The sequence below is a fragment of the Oncorhynchus tshawytscha genome, linkage group LG22 (genome assembly GCF_018296145.1).
Source record: "Oncorhynchus tshawytscha isolate Ot180627B linkage group LG22, Otsh_v2.0, whole genome shotgun sequence".
In the NCBI taxonomy this organism is placed as follows: domain Eukaryota; kingdom Metazoa; phylum Chordata; class Actinopteri; order Salmoniformes; family Salmonidae; genus Oncorhynchus; species Oncorhynchus tshawytscha.
The window spans coordinates 45,960,210-45,974,728 of record NC_056450.1 but is presented as its reverse complement, the minus strand read 5'-3'; the positions used below and the strand labels follow the sequence as shown (position 1 = coordinate 45,974,728).

The window sequence follows — 14,519 nt, the reverse complement described above, 5'->3', positions numbered from 1 at the left end:
TTCACTCTTAGACAACTTCCTGGACAAAACATTTCACTGTAATAGTGAAGTTGTAAACTTGGCAGTAGAAAACCTAAACAGTATATTTAACCTCTCAGCTTCCCTATCAAATCTAAACATTTCAAGCAGACAACTTAAGAAAATTACCAACAGTGACAATTGGTTTGATGAAGAATGCAAAAACCTAAGAAAGAAATTGAGATTCCTGTCCAACCAAAAACAGAGACCCAGAAAACCTGAGCCTACTCTTTCACTATGGTGAATATAAAGTGGGGCAAAAAAGTATTTAGTCAGCCACCAATTGTGCAAGTTCTCCCACTTAAAAAGATGAGAGAAGCCTGTAATTTTCATCATAGGTACACTTCAACTATGACAGACAAAATGAGAAAAAAAATCCAGGAAATCACATTGTAGGATTTTTAATGAATTTATTTGCAAATTATGGTGGAAAATAAGTATTTGGTAAATAACAAAAGTTTCTCAATACTTTGTTATATACCCTTTGTTGGCAATGACAGAGGTCAAATGTTTTCTGTAAGTCTTCACAAGGTTTTCACACACTGTTGCTGGTATTTTGGCCCATTCCTCCATGCAGATCTCCTCTAGAGCAGTGATGTTTTGGGGCTGTTGCTGGGCAACACGGACTTTCAACTCCCTCCAAAGATTTTCTATGGGGTTGAGATCTGGAGACTGGCTAGGCCACTCCAGGACCTTGAAATGCTTCTTACGAAGCCACTACTTCGTTTCCCGGGTGGTGTGTTTGGGATCATTGTCATGCTGAAAGACCCAGCCACGTTTCATCTTCAATGACCTTGCTGATGGAAGGAGGTTTTCACTCAAAATCTCACGATACATTGCCCCATTCATTCTTTCCTTTACACGGATCAGTCATCCTGGTCCCTTTGCATAAAAAGAGCCCCAAAGCATGATGTTTCCACCCCCATGCTTCACATTAGGTATGGTGTTCTTTGGATGCAACTCAGCATTCTTTGTCCTCCAAACACAACGAGTTGAGTTTTTACCAAAAAGTTATATTTTGGTTTCATCTGACCATATGACATTCTCCCAATCTTCTTCTGGATCATCCAAATGCTCTCTAGCAAACTTCAGACGGGCCTGGACATGTACTGGCTTAAGCAGGGGGACACGTCTGGCACTGCAGGATGAGTCCCTGGCGGCGTAGTGTGTTACTGATGGTAGGCTTTGTTACCTTGGTCCCAGCTCTCTGCAGGTCATTCACTAGGTCCCCCAGTGTGGTTCTGGGATTTTTGCTCACCGTTCTTGTGATCATTTTGACCCCACGGGGTGAGATCTTGCGTGGAGCCCCTGATCGAGGGAGATTATCAGTGGTCTTGTATGTCTTCCATTTCCTAATAATTGCTCCCACAGTTGATTTCTTCAAACCAAGCTGCTGACCTATTGCAGATTCAGTCTTCCCAGCCTGGTGCAGGTCTACAATTTTGTTTCTGGTGTCCTTGGCCATAGTGGAGTTTGGAGTGTGACTGTTTGAGGTTGTGGACAGGTGTCTTTTATACTGATAACAAGTTCAAACAGGTGCCATTAATACAGGTAACGAGTGGAGGACAGAGGAGCCTCTTAAAGAAGAAGTTACACGTCTGTGAGAGCCAGAAATCTTGCTTGTTTGTAGGTGACCAAATACTTATTTTCCACCATAATTAGCAAATAAATTCATTAAAAATCCTACAACGTGATTTCCTGGATTTTTTCTCATTGTCTGTCATAGTTAAAGTGTACCTATGATGAAAATTACAGGCCTCTCATCTTTTTAAGTGGGAGAACATGCACAATTGGTGGCTGACTAAATACTTTTTTGCCCCACTGAATAAAACATTACAGAAATATACTATGGAAAATTGGCTATACTTAAACTCTAACATCCTCAGATCTGGCATCTTCCCCAATATTTGGAACCAAGGACTGATCACCCCAATTCACAAAAGTGGAGACAAATTTGACCCCAATAGCTACCGTGGGATATGTGTCAACAGCAACCTTGGGAAAATCCTCTGCATTATCATTAACAGACTTTCACTGACTAAATGTACTAATGTACTGAGCAAATGTCAAATTGGCTTTTTACCAAATTACCGTACTACAGACCACGTATTCACCCAGCACACCCCAATTGACAAAAACAAAAAACAAAAGCAAAGTCTTCTCACGCTTTGCTGACTTAAAAAAAAGCTTTTGACTCAATTTGGCATGAGGATCTGCTATACAAATTGATGGAAAGTGGTGTTGGGGAAACATGACATTCTAAAATCCATGTACACAAACAAGAAGTGTGTGGTTAAAATTGTCAAAAAAACAAATCTTTCCACAGGGCTGTGGGGTGAGACAGGAATGCAGCTTAAGCCCCACCCTCTTCAACATGTATATCAACGAATTGGCGAGGGCACTAGAACCGTGTGCAGCACCCAGCCTCACCCTACTATAATCTGAAGTCAATTGTCTACGGTTTGTTGATGATCTGGTGCTTCTGTCCCCAACAAAGGAGCCCCTACAGCAGCACCTAGATCTTCTGCACAGATTCTGTCAGACCTGGGCCCTGACAGTAAATCTCAGTAAGACCAAAATTAGGTATGTTCCAAAAAAAACACATTGTGTTCCAAAAAAGGTCCAGTTGCCAGGACCACAAATTCCATCTAGACACCATTACCCTAGAGCACACAAAAAAAATACATGCATACCTCGACCAGCACCACAGGTAATTTTCACAAAGCAGTTAACGATCTGAAAGACAAGGCAAGAAGGGCCTTCTACGCCATCAAAAGGAACATAAATTCCGACATACCAATAAGGATCTGGCTAAAAATACTTTAAAATCAAATGTTAGTTGTCACAAGCCATTAACCAACAATGCAGTTACTACAAATAATTAGACTCAAATAAAAAAAAATGTTTTTTAAATGTAACAATAAAAGAGACTATATACAGGGGGTACTGGTACAGAGTCAATGTGCGGGGGTATAGGTTAGTCGAGGTAATATGTACATGTAGGTAGGGGTAAGTAAAGTGACTGTGCATAGCTAATAAACAGCAAGTAGTAGCAGTTATAGAACCCATTACCCGTTATGGTTGTGAAGTCTGGGGTCCGCTCACAAACCAATAATTCACAAAATGGGACAAACACCAAAAACATCCTCTGTGTACAATGTAAAACACAGAATAACGCAAGCAGAGCAGAATTAGGCCAATACCCACTAATTATCCAAATCCAGAAGTGCCGTTGTACAACTACCTAAAAGGAATCGATCCCCCAACTTTCCATAACAAAGCCATCACCTACAGAGAGATGAACCTGGAGAAGAGTCCCCTAAGCAAGCTGGTCCTGGGGCTCTGTTCAAACAGACCTCAGATCCCCAGGACAGCAACACAATTCGAACCAAACAAAAAGATAAATCCTTGACACATTGGAAAGAAGCAACAAAAAAAAACTGAGCAAACTGGAATGCTATTTGGCCCTAAACAGAGTACACAGTAGCAGAATATCTGACCAATGTGACTGACCCAAAATTAAGGAAAGCTTTGACTACGTACAGACTTCGTGAGCATGGCCTTGCTATTGAGAAAGACTTGAATTTAGTTTAATGACAGAGCCAAGTCTGCCTATGTGCACACTGATGTCACTACTCATTTTGTGGACATCGGTGTTTGGCTGCCGTTTGACAAATAAAAATAATCTCATCATGTAGGCTGTAACCGCACTATCTGCAAGCTGTTGGCTAGAGCACACATTCCAATACCATGGGCACAATCGCTATATAACACCATTATTTTGTTTTGAAAATGCGATGGAAACGCATTTAACTTCATCACGCACAGCCTTTTAGCCGCAACAAATACATTTGATGGAAACATTTCCGGTGGGAAAATGCGCGTATTGTTCCTATGAAGATTGTAGAATATTCACATGAACATCCTTCGCCAATTGGATGCAAACCTAGCTACAGTGAGAACAAAGTCCTGCTTCTAAAATGGCATCCTATTCCCTAAATAGACCACTACTTTTGACCAGAGTCCAAAGGGCATTTCGGACCCAACCCATCTCCCGTTTCCTTCGAGTTACTGTTAGTGTTCTCTGGAGTTAGCAGATATCACATCTGGTTGGGGTCAATGCCATTTAAATTCCAGCCAATTCAGGAAGTACACAGAAATTCCAATTCCAGTAGGGCTGCACAGGGCCGTGGCCCTCTTTCTGCGATCATGGTTCCAGGAACTGACACAGCCACGCTTTTTTCCCCAAACAGTGAATAGCTAGTGAACCATTAATTCACAAGATTAGAAATCACTTAAAAAAACTGATGAAAAAAGTCAAGGGTATAAGACTGTGTACATACCAGAGTTAGGAAGCAAACTACTCACCCCAGACTGTATACATACCAGAGTTAGGAAGCAAACTACTCACCCCAGACTGTATACATACCAGAGTTAGGAAGCAAACTACTCACCCCAGACTGTATACATACCAGAGTTAGACTGTAAGCAAAAACTACTCACCCCAGACTGTATACATACCAGAGTTAGGAAGCAAACTACTCACCCCAGACTGTATACATACCAGAGTTAGGAAGCAAACTACTCACCCCAGACTGTATACATACCAGAGTTAGGAAGCAAACTACTCACCCCAGACTGTATACATACCAGAGTTAGGAAGCAAACTACTCACCCCAGACTGTATACATACCAGAGTTAGGAAGCAAACTACTCACCCCAGACTGTATACATACCAGAGTTAGGAAGCAAACTACTCATCCCAGACTGTATACAGTGGGGCAAGAAAGTATTTAGTCAGCCACCAATTGTGCAAGTTCTCCCACTTAAAAAGATGAGAAGCCTGTAATTTTCATCATTTCATGAATTTATTTGCAAATTATGGCCAAAATACCAGCAAGTGTGTGAAAACCTTGTTTTGTTTATTTTTATTTCACCTTTATTTAACCAGGTAGGCTAGTTGAGAACAAGTTCTCATTTGCAACTGCGACCTGGCCAAGATAAAGCATAGCAGTGTGAACAGACAACACAGAGTTACACATGGAGTAAACAATTAACAAGTCAATAACACAGTAGAAAAAAGGGGAGTCTATATACATTGTGTGCAAAAGGCATGAGGAGGTAGGCGAATAATTACAATTTTGCAGATTAACACTGGAGTGATAAATGATCATATGGTCATGTACAGGTAGAGATATTGGTGTGCAAAAGAGCAGAAAGGTAAATAAATATAAACAGTATGGGGATGAGGTAGGTACAATTGGGTGGGCTATTTACCGATAGACTATGTACAGCTGCAGCGATCGGTTAGCTGCTCAGATAGCAGATGTTTGAAGTTGGTGAGGGAGATAAAAGTATCTTGTGAAGACTTACAGAAAACGTTTGACCTCTGTTATATACCCTTTGTTGGCAATGACAAAGTATTGAGAAACTTTTGTTATTGACCAAATACTTATTTGGTCAATAATGGTATTTGGTCAATAACAAAAGTTTCTCAATACTTTGTTATATACCTTTTGTTGGCAATGACAGAGGTCAAACATTTTCTGTCTTCACAAGGTTTTCACACACTGTTGCTGGTATTTTGGCCATAATTTGCAAATAAATTCATTAAAAATCCTGATTTTTCTGGATTTTTTTTCTCATTTTGTCTGTCATAGTTGAAGTGTACCTATGATGAAAATTACAGGCCTCTCATCTTTTTAAGTGGGAGAACTTGCACAATTGGTGGCTGACTAAATACTTTTTTGCCCCACTGTACATACTAGAGTTAGGAGACAAACTACTCATCCCAGACTGCATTGCGGTCTGTATCGTCAAATTCTAGAAAAATTTTAAAAAACACGATTTCTCAACACAGATGTTGAAACCAATGCGCATTAAATCAACATGCAAATGTTTTCGCAATCTGGGTAGAAAATAGAAGGTCTACGCTTCACAGTAATAACGCTAATTTTTGATATCGTCACAGGATTCGAGTATTGAGAATCCACTTTCGGAACCCCTCACTGCAGTCCTATTGCTTAAGCTCCACCCCCCCCCAGTTACTGTTCTAGGGAAGCCCGTTTCCCATTGTAACTAGTGAAGAAAACCCATCACAATGATCTCAAACTGTGTTTTCAAACACAATGAAATTAAAAACATACTACCCCTTGCTAATCAGAAAACTCTTGGTATGTTGTGGTAGACTATCATTATTATTTTATTTACTGACTTGAATCAAGATTGGTTTTTGAGTAACTCGTTAATTTTTGCTGTTCATTTGACCTGCTGGCCGCAATGAATTGTACAGCAGGATCAATATGTGCTCCTCCAGTGACTCCGGAGGTGTACTCCAACCAACAACTGACTGTCATAAATAGATCACGCTGCAGGCAGCATATGAAAAAAGGTTTACAACTGATAATTGATCACATCGTTCAAGAATGTTACGATGAAGACAGCTTTGTAGAGACAAAACAGACAGCTCACGCAGTCTCCTCGCTGATGGCTTCGTGTCTGTCAATCTTGTTGCCAAGGACCAGGATCGGCACATTTCCAATGGTCTCATCTGTCATTGATGCTAGTCAAAACAACAATGGTGTGGACTAGTAGTTTATAACTGTTGCCGGCTATAACATCGACTTCTATCGATAAATGGGCAGATGAACTGCCATGCAGTCTCCTCGTGGAGTGCAATGTAATCGGCCACAATCAGCGTCAAAAAATGCCAATTACTGATTGTTATGTAACCTTGAAATCGGCCATAATTAATTGGCAATGCCGATTAAATCGGTCGACCTCTAGTCTCTAGTGGTGTCTCCTAACCAACCTCTAATATGCATTCTAGTCGTGCGCTGGGAAGCCACGAAACACACAAATAGAAGTTAGGCTACTGCATGTTCGTAAAACTGACCCAAGTACCATTTGCATCCAGAACAATAAAATGTTCCAATAATCAATAACCACTCTGCCATACTCACATTTTTCTGAAAAGACACTGATTTATATTCAAGTTCAGTCTGTTTCAGTTTTAAAATAAGGTTTGCTAAATTCTAGATTTAATAAGACAACATTGAATACTATAAACTATACAAGAATAATACACAGTACTTTATGATATATTTCTTAACCCCTACCACTACTAAAAACCCATAATGCACTAAGTCTGGAACCAACAGGACCCTGAACAGCTTCTACCCCCAAGCCATAAGACTGATAAATAGTTAACCAATAGCTTGCCTCCACTATCTGCATTGACCCTTTCTGCACCAACTCTTGACTCATCACATACGCTGCAGTTACTGTTTATCATCTATCCTGTTGCCTAGTCACTTTATTCCTACCTATATGTACATATCTACTCAACTACCTCATACTCCTGCACATTGACCCAGTACTGGTACCCCGTGTATATAGCCTAGTTACCACTGACCCAGTACTGGTACCCTGTGTATATAGCCTAGTTACCACTGACCCAGTACTGGTACCCTGTGTATATAGCCTAGTTACCACTGACCCAGTACTGGTACCCTGTGTACATACAATTGAAGTCAGAAGTTTACATACACCTTAGCCAAATAGTTTCACAAATCCTGACATTTAAGCTTTGTAAAAATTACCTGTTTTAGGATCACCAATTTATTTTAAGAATGTGAAATGCCAGAATAATAGTAGAGAATGATTAATTTCAGTTTTTATTTCTTTCATCACAATCCCAGTCGGTCAGAAGTTACATACACTCAATTAGTATTTGGTAGCATAGTCTTTAAATTGTTTAACTTGGGTCAAACGTTTCGGGTAGGCTTCCACAAGCTTTCAACAATAAATTGGATGAATTTTGGCCCATTCCTTCTGACAGAACTGGTGTAACTGAGTCAGGTTTGTAGGCCTCCTTGCTCGCACATGCTTTTTCAGTTCTGCCCACAAATGTTCTATAGGATTGAGGTTAGGGCTTTGTGATGGCCATTCCAATACCTTGTCTTTGTTGTCCTTAAGCCATTTTGCCACAACTTTGGAAGTATGCTTGGGGTCATTGTCCATTTGGAAGACCCATTTGCAACCAAGCTTTAACTTTCTGACTGATGTCTTGAGATGTTGCTTCAATATAGCCACATCATGATGCCATCCATTCTCTACACTATTCAGCGCTTAGGAAAAACAGGACCTCCAACAGCCGAAGCTAAGTAGTAACATTGACATGATGCCTTCTAATTGCAGTCGCTGTACTCATAATATACAGGAGAACGATCGCCTTACGGGGAGGATAGCTGTGATACAAGCCCAGCTTCAGACGCAATCATTAGGCAAGGGTAATTTCAGTGTAGGAAAGGATGAAACAGCGTCTGTGCCACCAGTAAGTACAGATAGTAACGTCAGTATAGATCCCCTCGCACGGTCCCCGCAGCCGGACAACTTTCTCACGGTTTCTGGAAGGAAATGCTGTAGGAATGCTCAACCGGTGTCGCTCATTCAGCCGACAGAATCTTTCAACTGGTTCTCCCCATTAAGCAGCGAGTCGGAGTCAGAGGCCGGGCCTTCTCGTCTCTACTCCTCCCGTTATGGGGTCTGAGACGCCGAAGCTTCCCACCATTAGCTCTGACAAATTGAAAACTCGATAGTCATTGGAAAGACAGTGCAGTACCGAAGAGCCCTTACTGCTGCTCGATCATCCTATCAATTACTCGATGCCAACAGATCTTTCTAGCTGATTTACACGCGGAAGCTGTGTTGCGCTTGGTGATCTCTGACTGTTTCTTCCTAACATCGTTGGTGCCGACGTGGATAACAATATCTCTACACTCACCAGTTTTAGCTTTAGCCAGCACCATCTTCAGATTAGCCTTAATGGCGGTAGCCCTGCCCCCTGGTAAACAGTGTATGATTCGTTTTAAGTCTAATACTGCGGGTATTGGACAATTAATCTTAATGGTTGTACAGTTGTCTCAAATAAAACTGAAGGACCGCGGTGTTACTCTGGACCCTGATCTCTTTTGAAGAACATATCAAGGACAGCTTTTTTCCATCGTAACATTGCAAAAATGATGCAGAAAAATTAATCCATGCTTTTGTCACTTCTAGGTTAGACTACTGCAATGCTCTACTTTCCGGCTACCCGGATAAAGCACTAAATAAACTTCAGTTGGTGCTAAATACGGCTGCTAGAATCCTGACTAGAACCAAAAAAATTTGATCATATTACTCCAATGCCAGCCTTCCTACACTGGCTTCCTGTCAAAGCAAGGGCTGATTTCAAGATTTTACTGCTAACCTACAAAGCATTACATGGGCTTGCTCCTACCTATCTCTCTGATTTGGTCCTGCCGTACATACCTACACGTACGCTACGGTCACAAGACGCAGGCCTCCTAATTGTCCCTAGAATTTCTAAGCAAACAGCTGGAGGCAGGGCTTTCTACTATAGAGCTCCATTTTTATGGAACGGTCTGCCTACCCATGTCAGAGACGCAAACTCGGTCTTAACCTTTAAGTCTTTACTGTACCCTGTGTATAATAGTGTATTAACTAGAGGTCGACCGATTATGATTTTTCAACGCAGATACCGATTATTGGAGGATATATATATATATAATTTTTATTTTACCTTAATATAATACATATGGGTTTTTGGATGGGTGTTCTTAAGGTGATTTCACAGGTTGGTGGTATTTTTTTATTTAGCCGTTGCTGACCCCATGCTTACATCTTTATCACAAATAAGACACCTTGCTTTCCCTGGTGCCAATTCCATGTAATAGTCCCACACTGGTCTCTGCCATCTGTAAAACGCACACAGCTCTGAAGTGACAATGACACTGAAGCGTCTGCTTCGGAGACAAATACTCTCAACTGTTTGAATAAAAATAGAGTTCAATTTACCTGTGATGAATGTTGAAAACAAAAACTGTAATTTCTATATGCAGGAAATCCTATTTTAATAATGGATATGGTAAGAATTGACTACCAAAGCGCGAGTCATAATTCCCATGACACCTAGCAAAATCTGAAAAGCGGCTCCTTCAGTCATTTATTACATAGGATATTTTTAGATTCACTTAGAAAAGGTCTGTGTTTCGTGTAGGCTTACACCACCTTCCCAATTTTATAACTGTGTAGATATCCATAGGACAAGGTAACGCTGATCAATATTGGCTAAATATAAGAGAATATCTTTTTTTGTAGTGGATTTCTGAAAATATGTTGACAAACGTTCTTATCCTAGTGAGATTTACACGGGTATCAAAACGCAGAGGCGGTTTAAACCTGCACCCTAACCTGCACGAAACACAGACCTTATTGGAAGTAGATCAAGACATTCTCTATGGAAGACATGAACGGTAAAATAGCGAAGGAACCTCTTTCAAGTTCAGCCGTAAGTTATTACAGGAATTATAACGCGTCAACTATTACAAGCCTGCTGCTGCTGCCACCCCTCAGTCAGACTGCTCTATCAAATATCAAATCAGACTTAACTATAATAGACACAGAAATACGAGCCGTAGGTCAAATCCGGAAACTATCACCTCGAAAACAAAACGTTTATTCCGTTCCGTATTTTATCTAACGGGTGGCATCCATGAGTCTAAATATCTGTTACATTGCACAATGTCATAATTACGTAAAATTCTGGCAAATGAGTTCGCAAAGAGCCAGGCGGCCCAAACTGTTGCATATACCCTGACTCTGCGTGCAATGAACGCAAGAGAAGTGACACAATTTCACCTATTAAATATTGCCTGCTAACCTGGATTTCTTTTAGTTAAATATGCAGGTTTAAAAATATATACTTGTGTATTGATTTTAAGAAAGGCATTGATGTTTATGGTTAAGTACACATTGGAGCAACGACAGTCGTTGATTGATTGTTTTACAAGAGAAGTTTAATGCTAGCTAGCAACTTACCTTGGCTTACTGCATTCGCGTAACAGGCAGGCTCCTCATGAGGCAGGTGGTTAGAGCGTTGGACGAGTTAACTGTAAGGTTGCAAGATTGTGTCCCCTGAGCTGACAAGGTAAAAATCTGTTGTTCTGCCTCGTTCCTAGGCCACCATTGAAAATAAGAATGTCTTCTTAACTGACTTGCCTAGTTAAATAAAAGGTGTTAAAAAAAAAATATGTATTTTTTTTAAAGTCGGCAAAATCGGCGCCCAAAAATACCGATTTCCGATTGTTATGAAAACTTGAAATCGGTCCTAATTAATCGGTCAACCTCTAGTATTTACTATTACTTTTACTCTCGCTGCATTGTTGGGAAGGGCCTGTCAGTAAGCATTTCACTGTTGGTCTACACCTGTTGTTTACAAAGCATGTGACAAATAACATTTTGTTTCATTTGAGATCCATGCCACAATCAAACCTCCATGATTTGTTTTTAATTGCAGATAAGTAGACTTTTGCTTTGTTCTGCTTTTAACTTCTGCTTTGTTATAGCCTCAGTTAATGCATTATGGGATTGTAGGGCCAATCCATATCATTATCCGTTCTTCATAGTGTATACAGTGCCTTCGGAAAGTATTCAGACCCCTTCTTTTTCCACATTTTGTAATGTTACAGCATTATTCTAAAATTGATTGAAGTGTTTTTTCCCCCTCATCAGTCTACACACAATACTCCAAAATGGCAAAGCGAAAACAGGTTTATAGACATTTTTGTACATTTAAAAAAAAAAGTCCCAGTCAAAAGTTTGGATAAGCCTACTCATTCCAGGGTTTTTCTTTATTTTTACTATTTTCTACATTGTAGTATAATAGTGAAGACATCTAAACTATGAAATAACACATATGGAATCATGTAGTAACCAAAAAAGTGTTTTATATTTGAGATTCTTTAAAGCAGTCAGCCTTCGCCTTGATGACAGCTTTGCACAATCTTGGCAATGAAATCCACTTAGCCTATTGTTCTGGCACATTCATTTATTTTCTTTTACGAGCAGGGTCCAACATTAACAATGGCCCACTAGTCCAGGGCCTGTAAAAACATGTGATGGCGAGTAGATCTTGTCCCCGACCGGGCCAGTACATTTTCAGCGCATTTTTGCATTCCAGTTCAACATTTACCTACCTGCTCTGTGGCAGTATACCATTGAAGACTACACGCCTAAATGTCATGCTATTTGTATTTGACCACCACGTTCCGCCAGTCACAGCTTCTCCAGCAGTACATCAGTCAATGCCTACAAACAGCACACACAAGCTGTCCAGAGCAAAAAAGAAGTGCCCATCAACCTACTAGCTGAGCTCATTTATTTTAGGGAAAGTGATTTACAATAGTAAACCTTCAAAAGTTAACATACTAGCAATTTACTGGCTACTGTTGATAGTGTGCCACGTCCAACTCTCTTTGGGAATGTTTGTCTTAGAAGTTATACTCAGTGTGTGGTCCCTGAATGACCCCAATGCATTTAAGAACTACACCATGTCCGGGCCAGGATAAATTCTTTTCGGGACAATACATTTTTGGGCCTGTCAATTTTTGGCCAAATGGCCCGACCGGGCCAATAAGGAAAAAAAGTTAATGTTGGTCACTGGTGTGTTTCAGATGTAGCCACAGAGCAGTGGTACATAGGCTATTTACTGTGCTTTGATTTGATGAACAACCAAAGAACTTGTCCAACAATGCCTGCCCAGGACCTCCACATCCAGCTTCTTCACCTGCAGGATCGTCTGAGGAGTATTTATCTCTGTAATAAAGCCCTTTTGTGGGGGAAAACTCATTTTGATTGCCTGGGGCGGTCTCCCCAGCTCGCTACACCCCTGCCCAATCATGTGTAATACATAGATTCAGGCCTAATTAACGTATTTCAACTGACTCGTTTCCTTATATGAACTGTAACTTTCAAAATCTTTGAAATTGTTGCATTTATATTTTTGTTCAGTAAGAGAGACATACATGGAGAGAGAGCGGACAGAGAGAAAATGTATTAATTCATATTAGACATCCTATCACCGTTAGAAGCGCCAGCCAGCCACCTCTCCTTTCAAGTTGTTGTTGCGACAGAGTGGCGGCCCAGTGGCAGGGTACAAAGCGCTCGTCTTCCCCATCATGTGATTCAGCTCGGCTGCTTCAACACTGACGACGTGCTGCACGTGAGACTCATTGTTGTACAAAAAAAACTGGACAAATGCACCCTGAACAGTCAAGACGACACAACAGTCTCTAATTCAAAGAGTTACTAATGGAACCACAAACAAATAAATCAGGACAGTGTCTTCCCTCCCCATCTTGGTATTTTGCGCAGAAGCTGAGCTGCTCCATCTGAACCTAACAGAAGTAATCCACGCTATATGGATGGCCACTCTAGCTTCGCCCTCGTGTCGGTACTAGGTATGCAAAAACCATCCAGTAGGGGCTGGAAACTAGTGACCTTTGATTGGTCAATCGCAACGCGATGTCGCGGAGTATGCAAAAGTTCAGCTTTCCACAACTTTGGTCTCTTGCATGCCCCAATGGTCACCGCTAACTGCGCTTCCCTTCATTGAATGAGGTCTCCGTTGTTTAATCGCCCCCAACGTGCTAAAGATGGATTTCTACCATAAACCCTGTCAACCAGATAACGCACTGGCCGGTAAAAGCAACTCATCTACCTACAAAAGATGGATCCCTATTTATCCATTCATCAGCGTAGCTAGTTAGCTGTGCCGTTACGTGGAGAGAGACCCTCTTCTGCTGCTAGCTGCCCAAAAGCTAAATATCCAGCTAGCTAATTAGCATCTGGACTTGATTATCCAGCCGCAGTGGCCGTGTAGCCCCCATAGCGCTAACGGTAGCTAACGTTCAATGGCCTGGATAGTGACGAAACTTGGCTAAAGTACTTAACTTTGTCCAAACAGCTAAAGCCCCGACTTCTGTTTAAAACACACAACGGTTACATGAATATACATTTACCTTTTGACATAAAAACTCACCATAAAACTCAAGTCTCTCTGGTCCAGGAATTGGTCCGTGTGTGCTGGCTGCACTTGCCAACTGAACTACAGCAGAGTCGAGCCATAGACATAAATAGAGGACTCCTCTTTGTATCTGTATCTGTGATCTTTTTTTTTTTTTCGACAATCTCCATTTTGAAGTAGTACATTTTCTTATTCTTGATTAACCTATCCCTCCTGATGACTTCAACCGGGTCACCAGGAGCGATCAGCCAATGAAGTTGGAAGTCCCACCCAGTTGAAAAATGGTGGAAGCCCTCAATTGCGCTGCCAGGCTAAAAAGCCGTTTGGCCACGTGAGGCCTCTACCATTTTCTATGGCTAGAGCGTGTTCGGAACAGAAACAGCATTGAGCACCTAAGTGAAAATAGGCACAATAAGAATTAGCCACGAGTGGAATTTGCGTTTCGCCTTCTAAATAAAAGTCCCCATTTGAAAGTGATGCAAATTTATATAAATAATGGAATCATGCCATATTTTGACTAGATAATGCTTAACATGGTTGGAATGTTATATAAATTCAAGAAAATAACTTTTGATATGAATAGTGTTCGCTAAGATGATGTATAAAACAATTGTATATGCTTCGCAGAAACAGC

At 40.9% G+C, this 14,519-nt stretch overlaps 1 protein-coding gene across 1 annotated transcript in view; it reads right to left on the bottom strand.

Moving 5' to 3' along the window:
• LOC112222423 (monocarboxylate transporter 1) overlaps positions 1 to 14,043 on the bottom strand; it is a 44,434-nt gene extending 30,391 nt beyond the window's left edge. The window contains exon 1 of the mRNA XM_024385230.2: positions 13,901 to 14,043. The gene's annotated coding sequence lies outside the window, so the exon portion shown is untranslated. The remainder of the gene's footprint in view (positions 1 to 13,900) is intronic.
• Between the last annotated feature and the right edge of the window lie 476 nt (positions 14,044 to 14,519).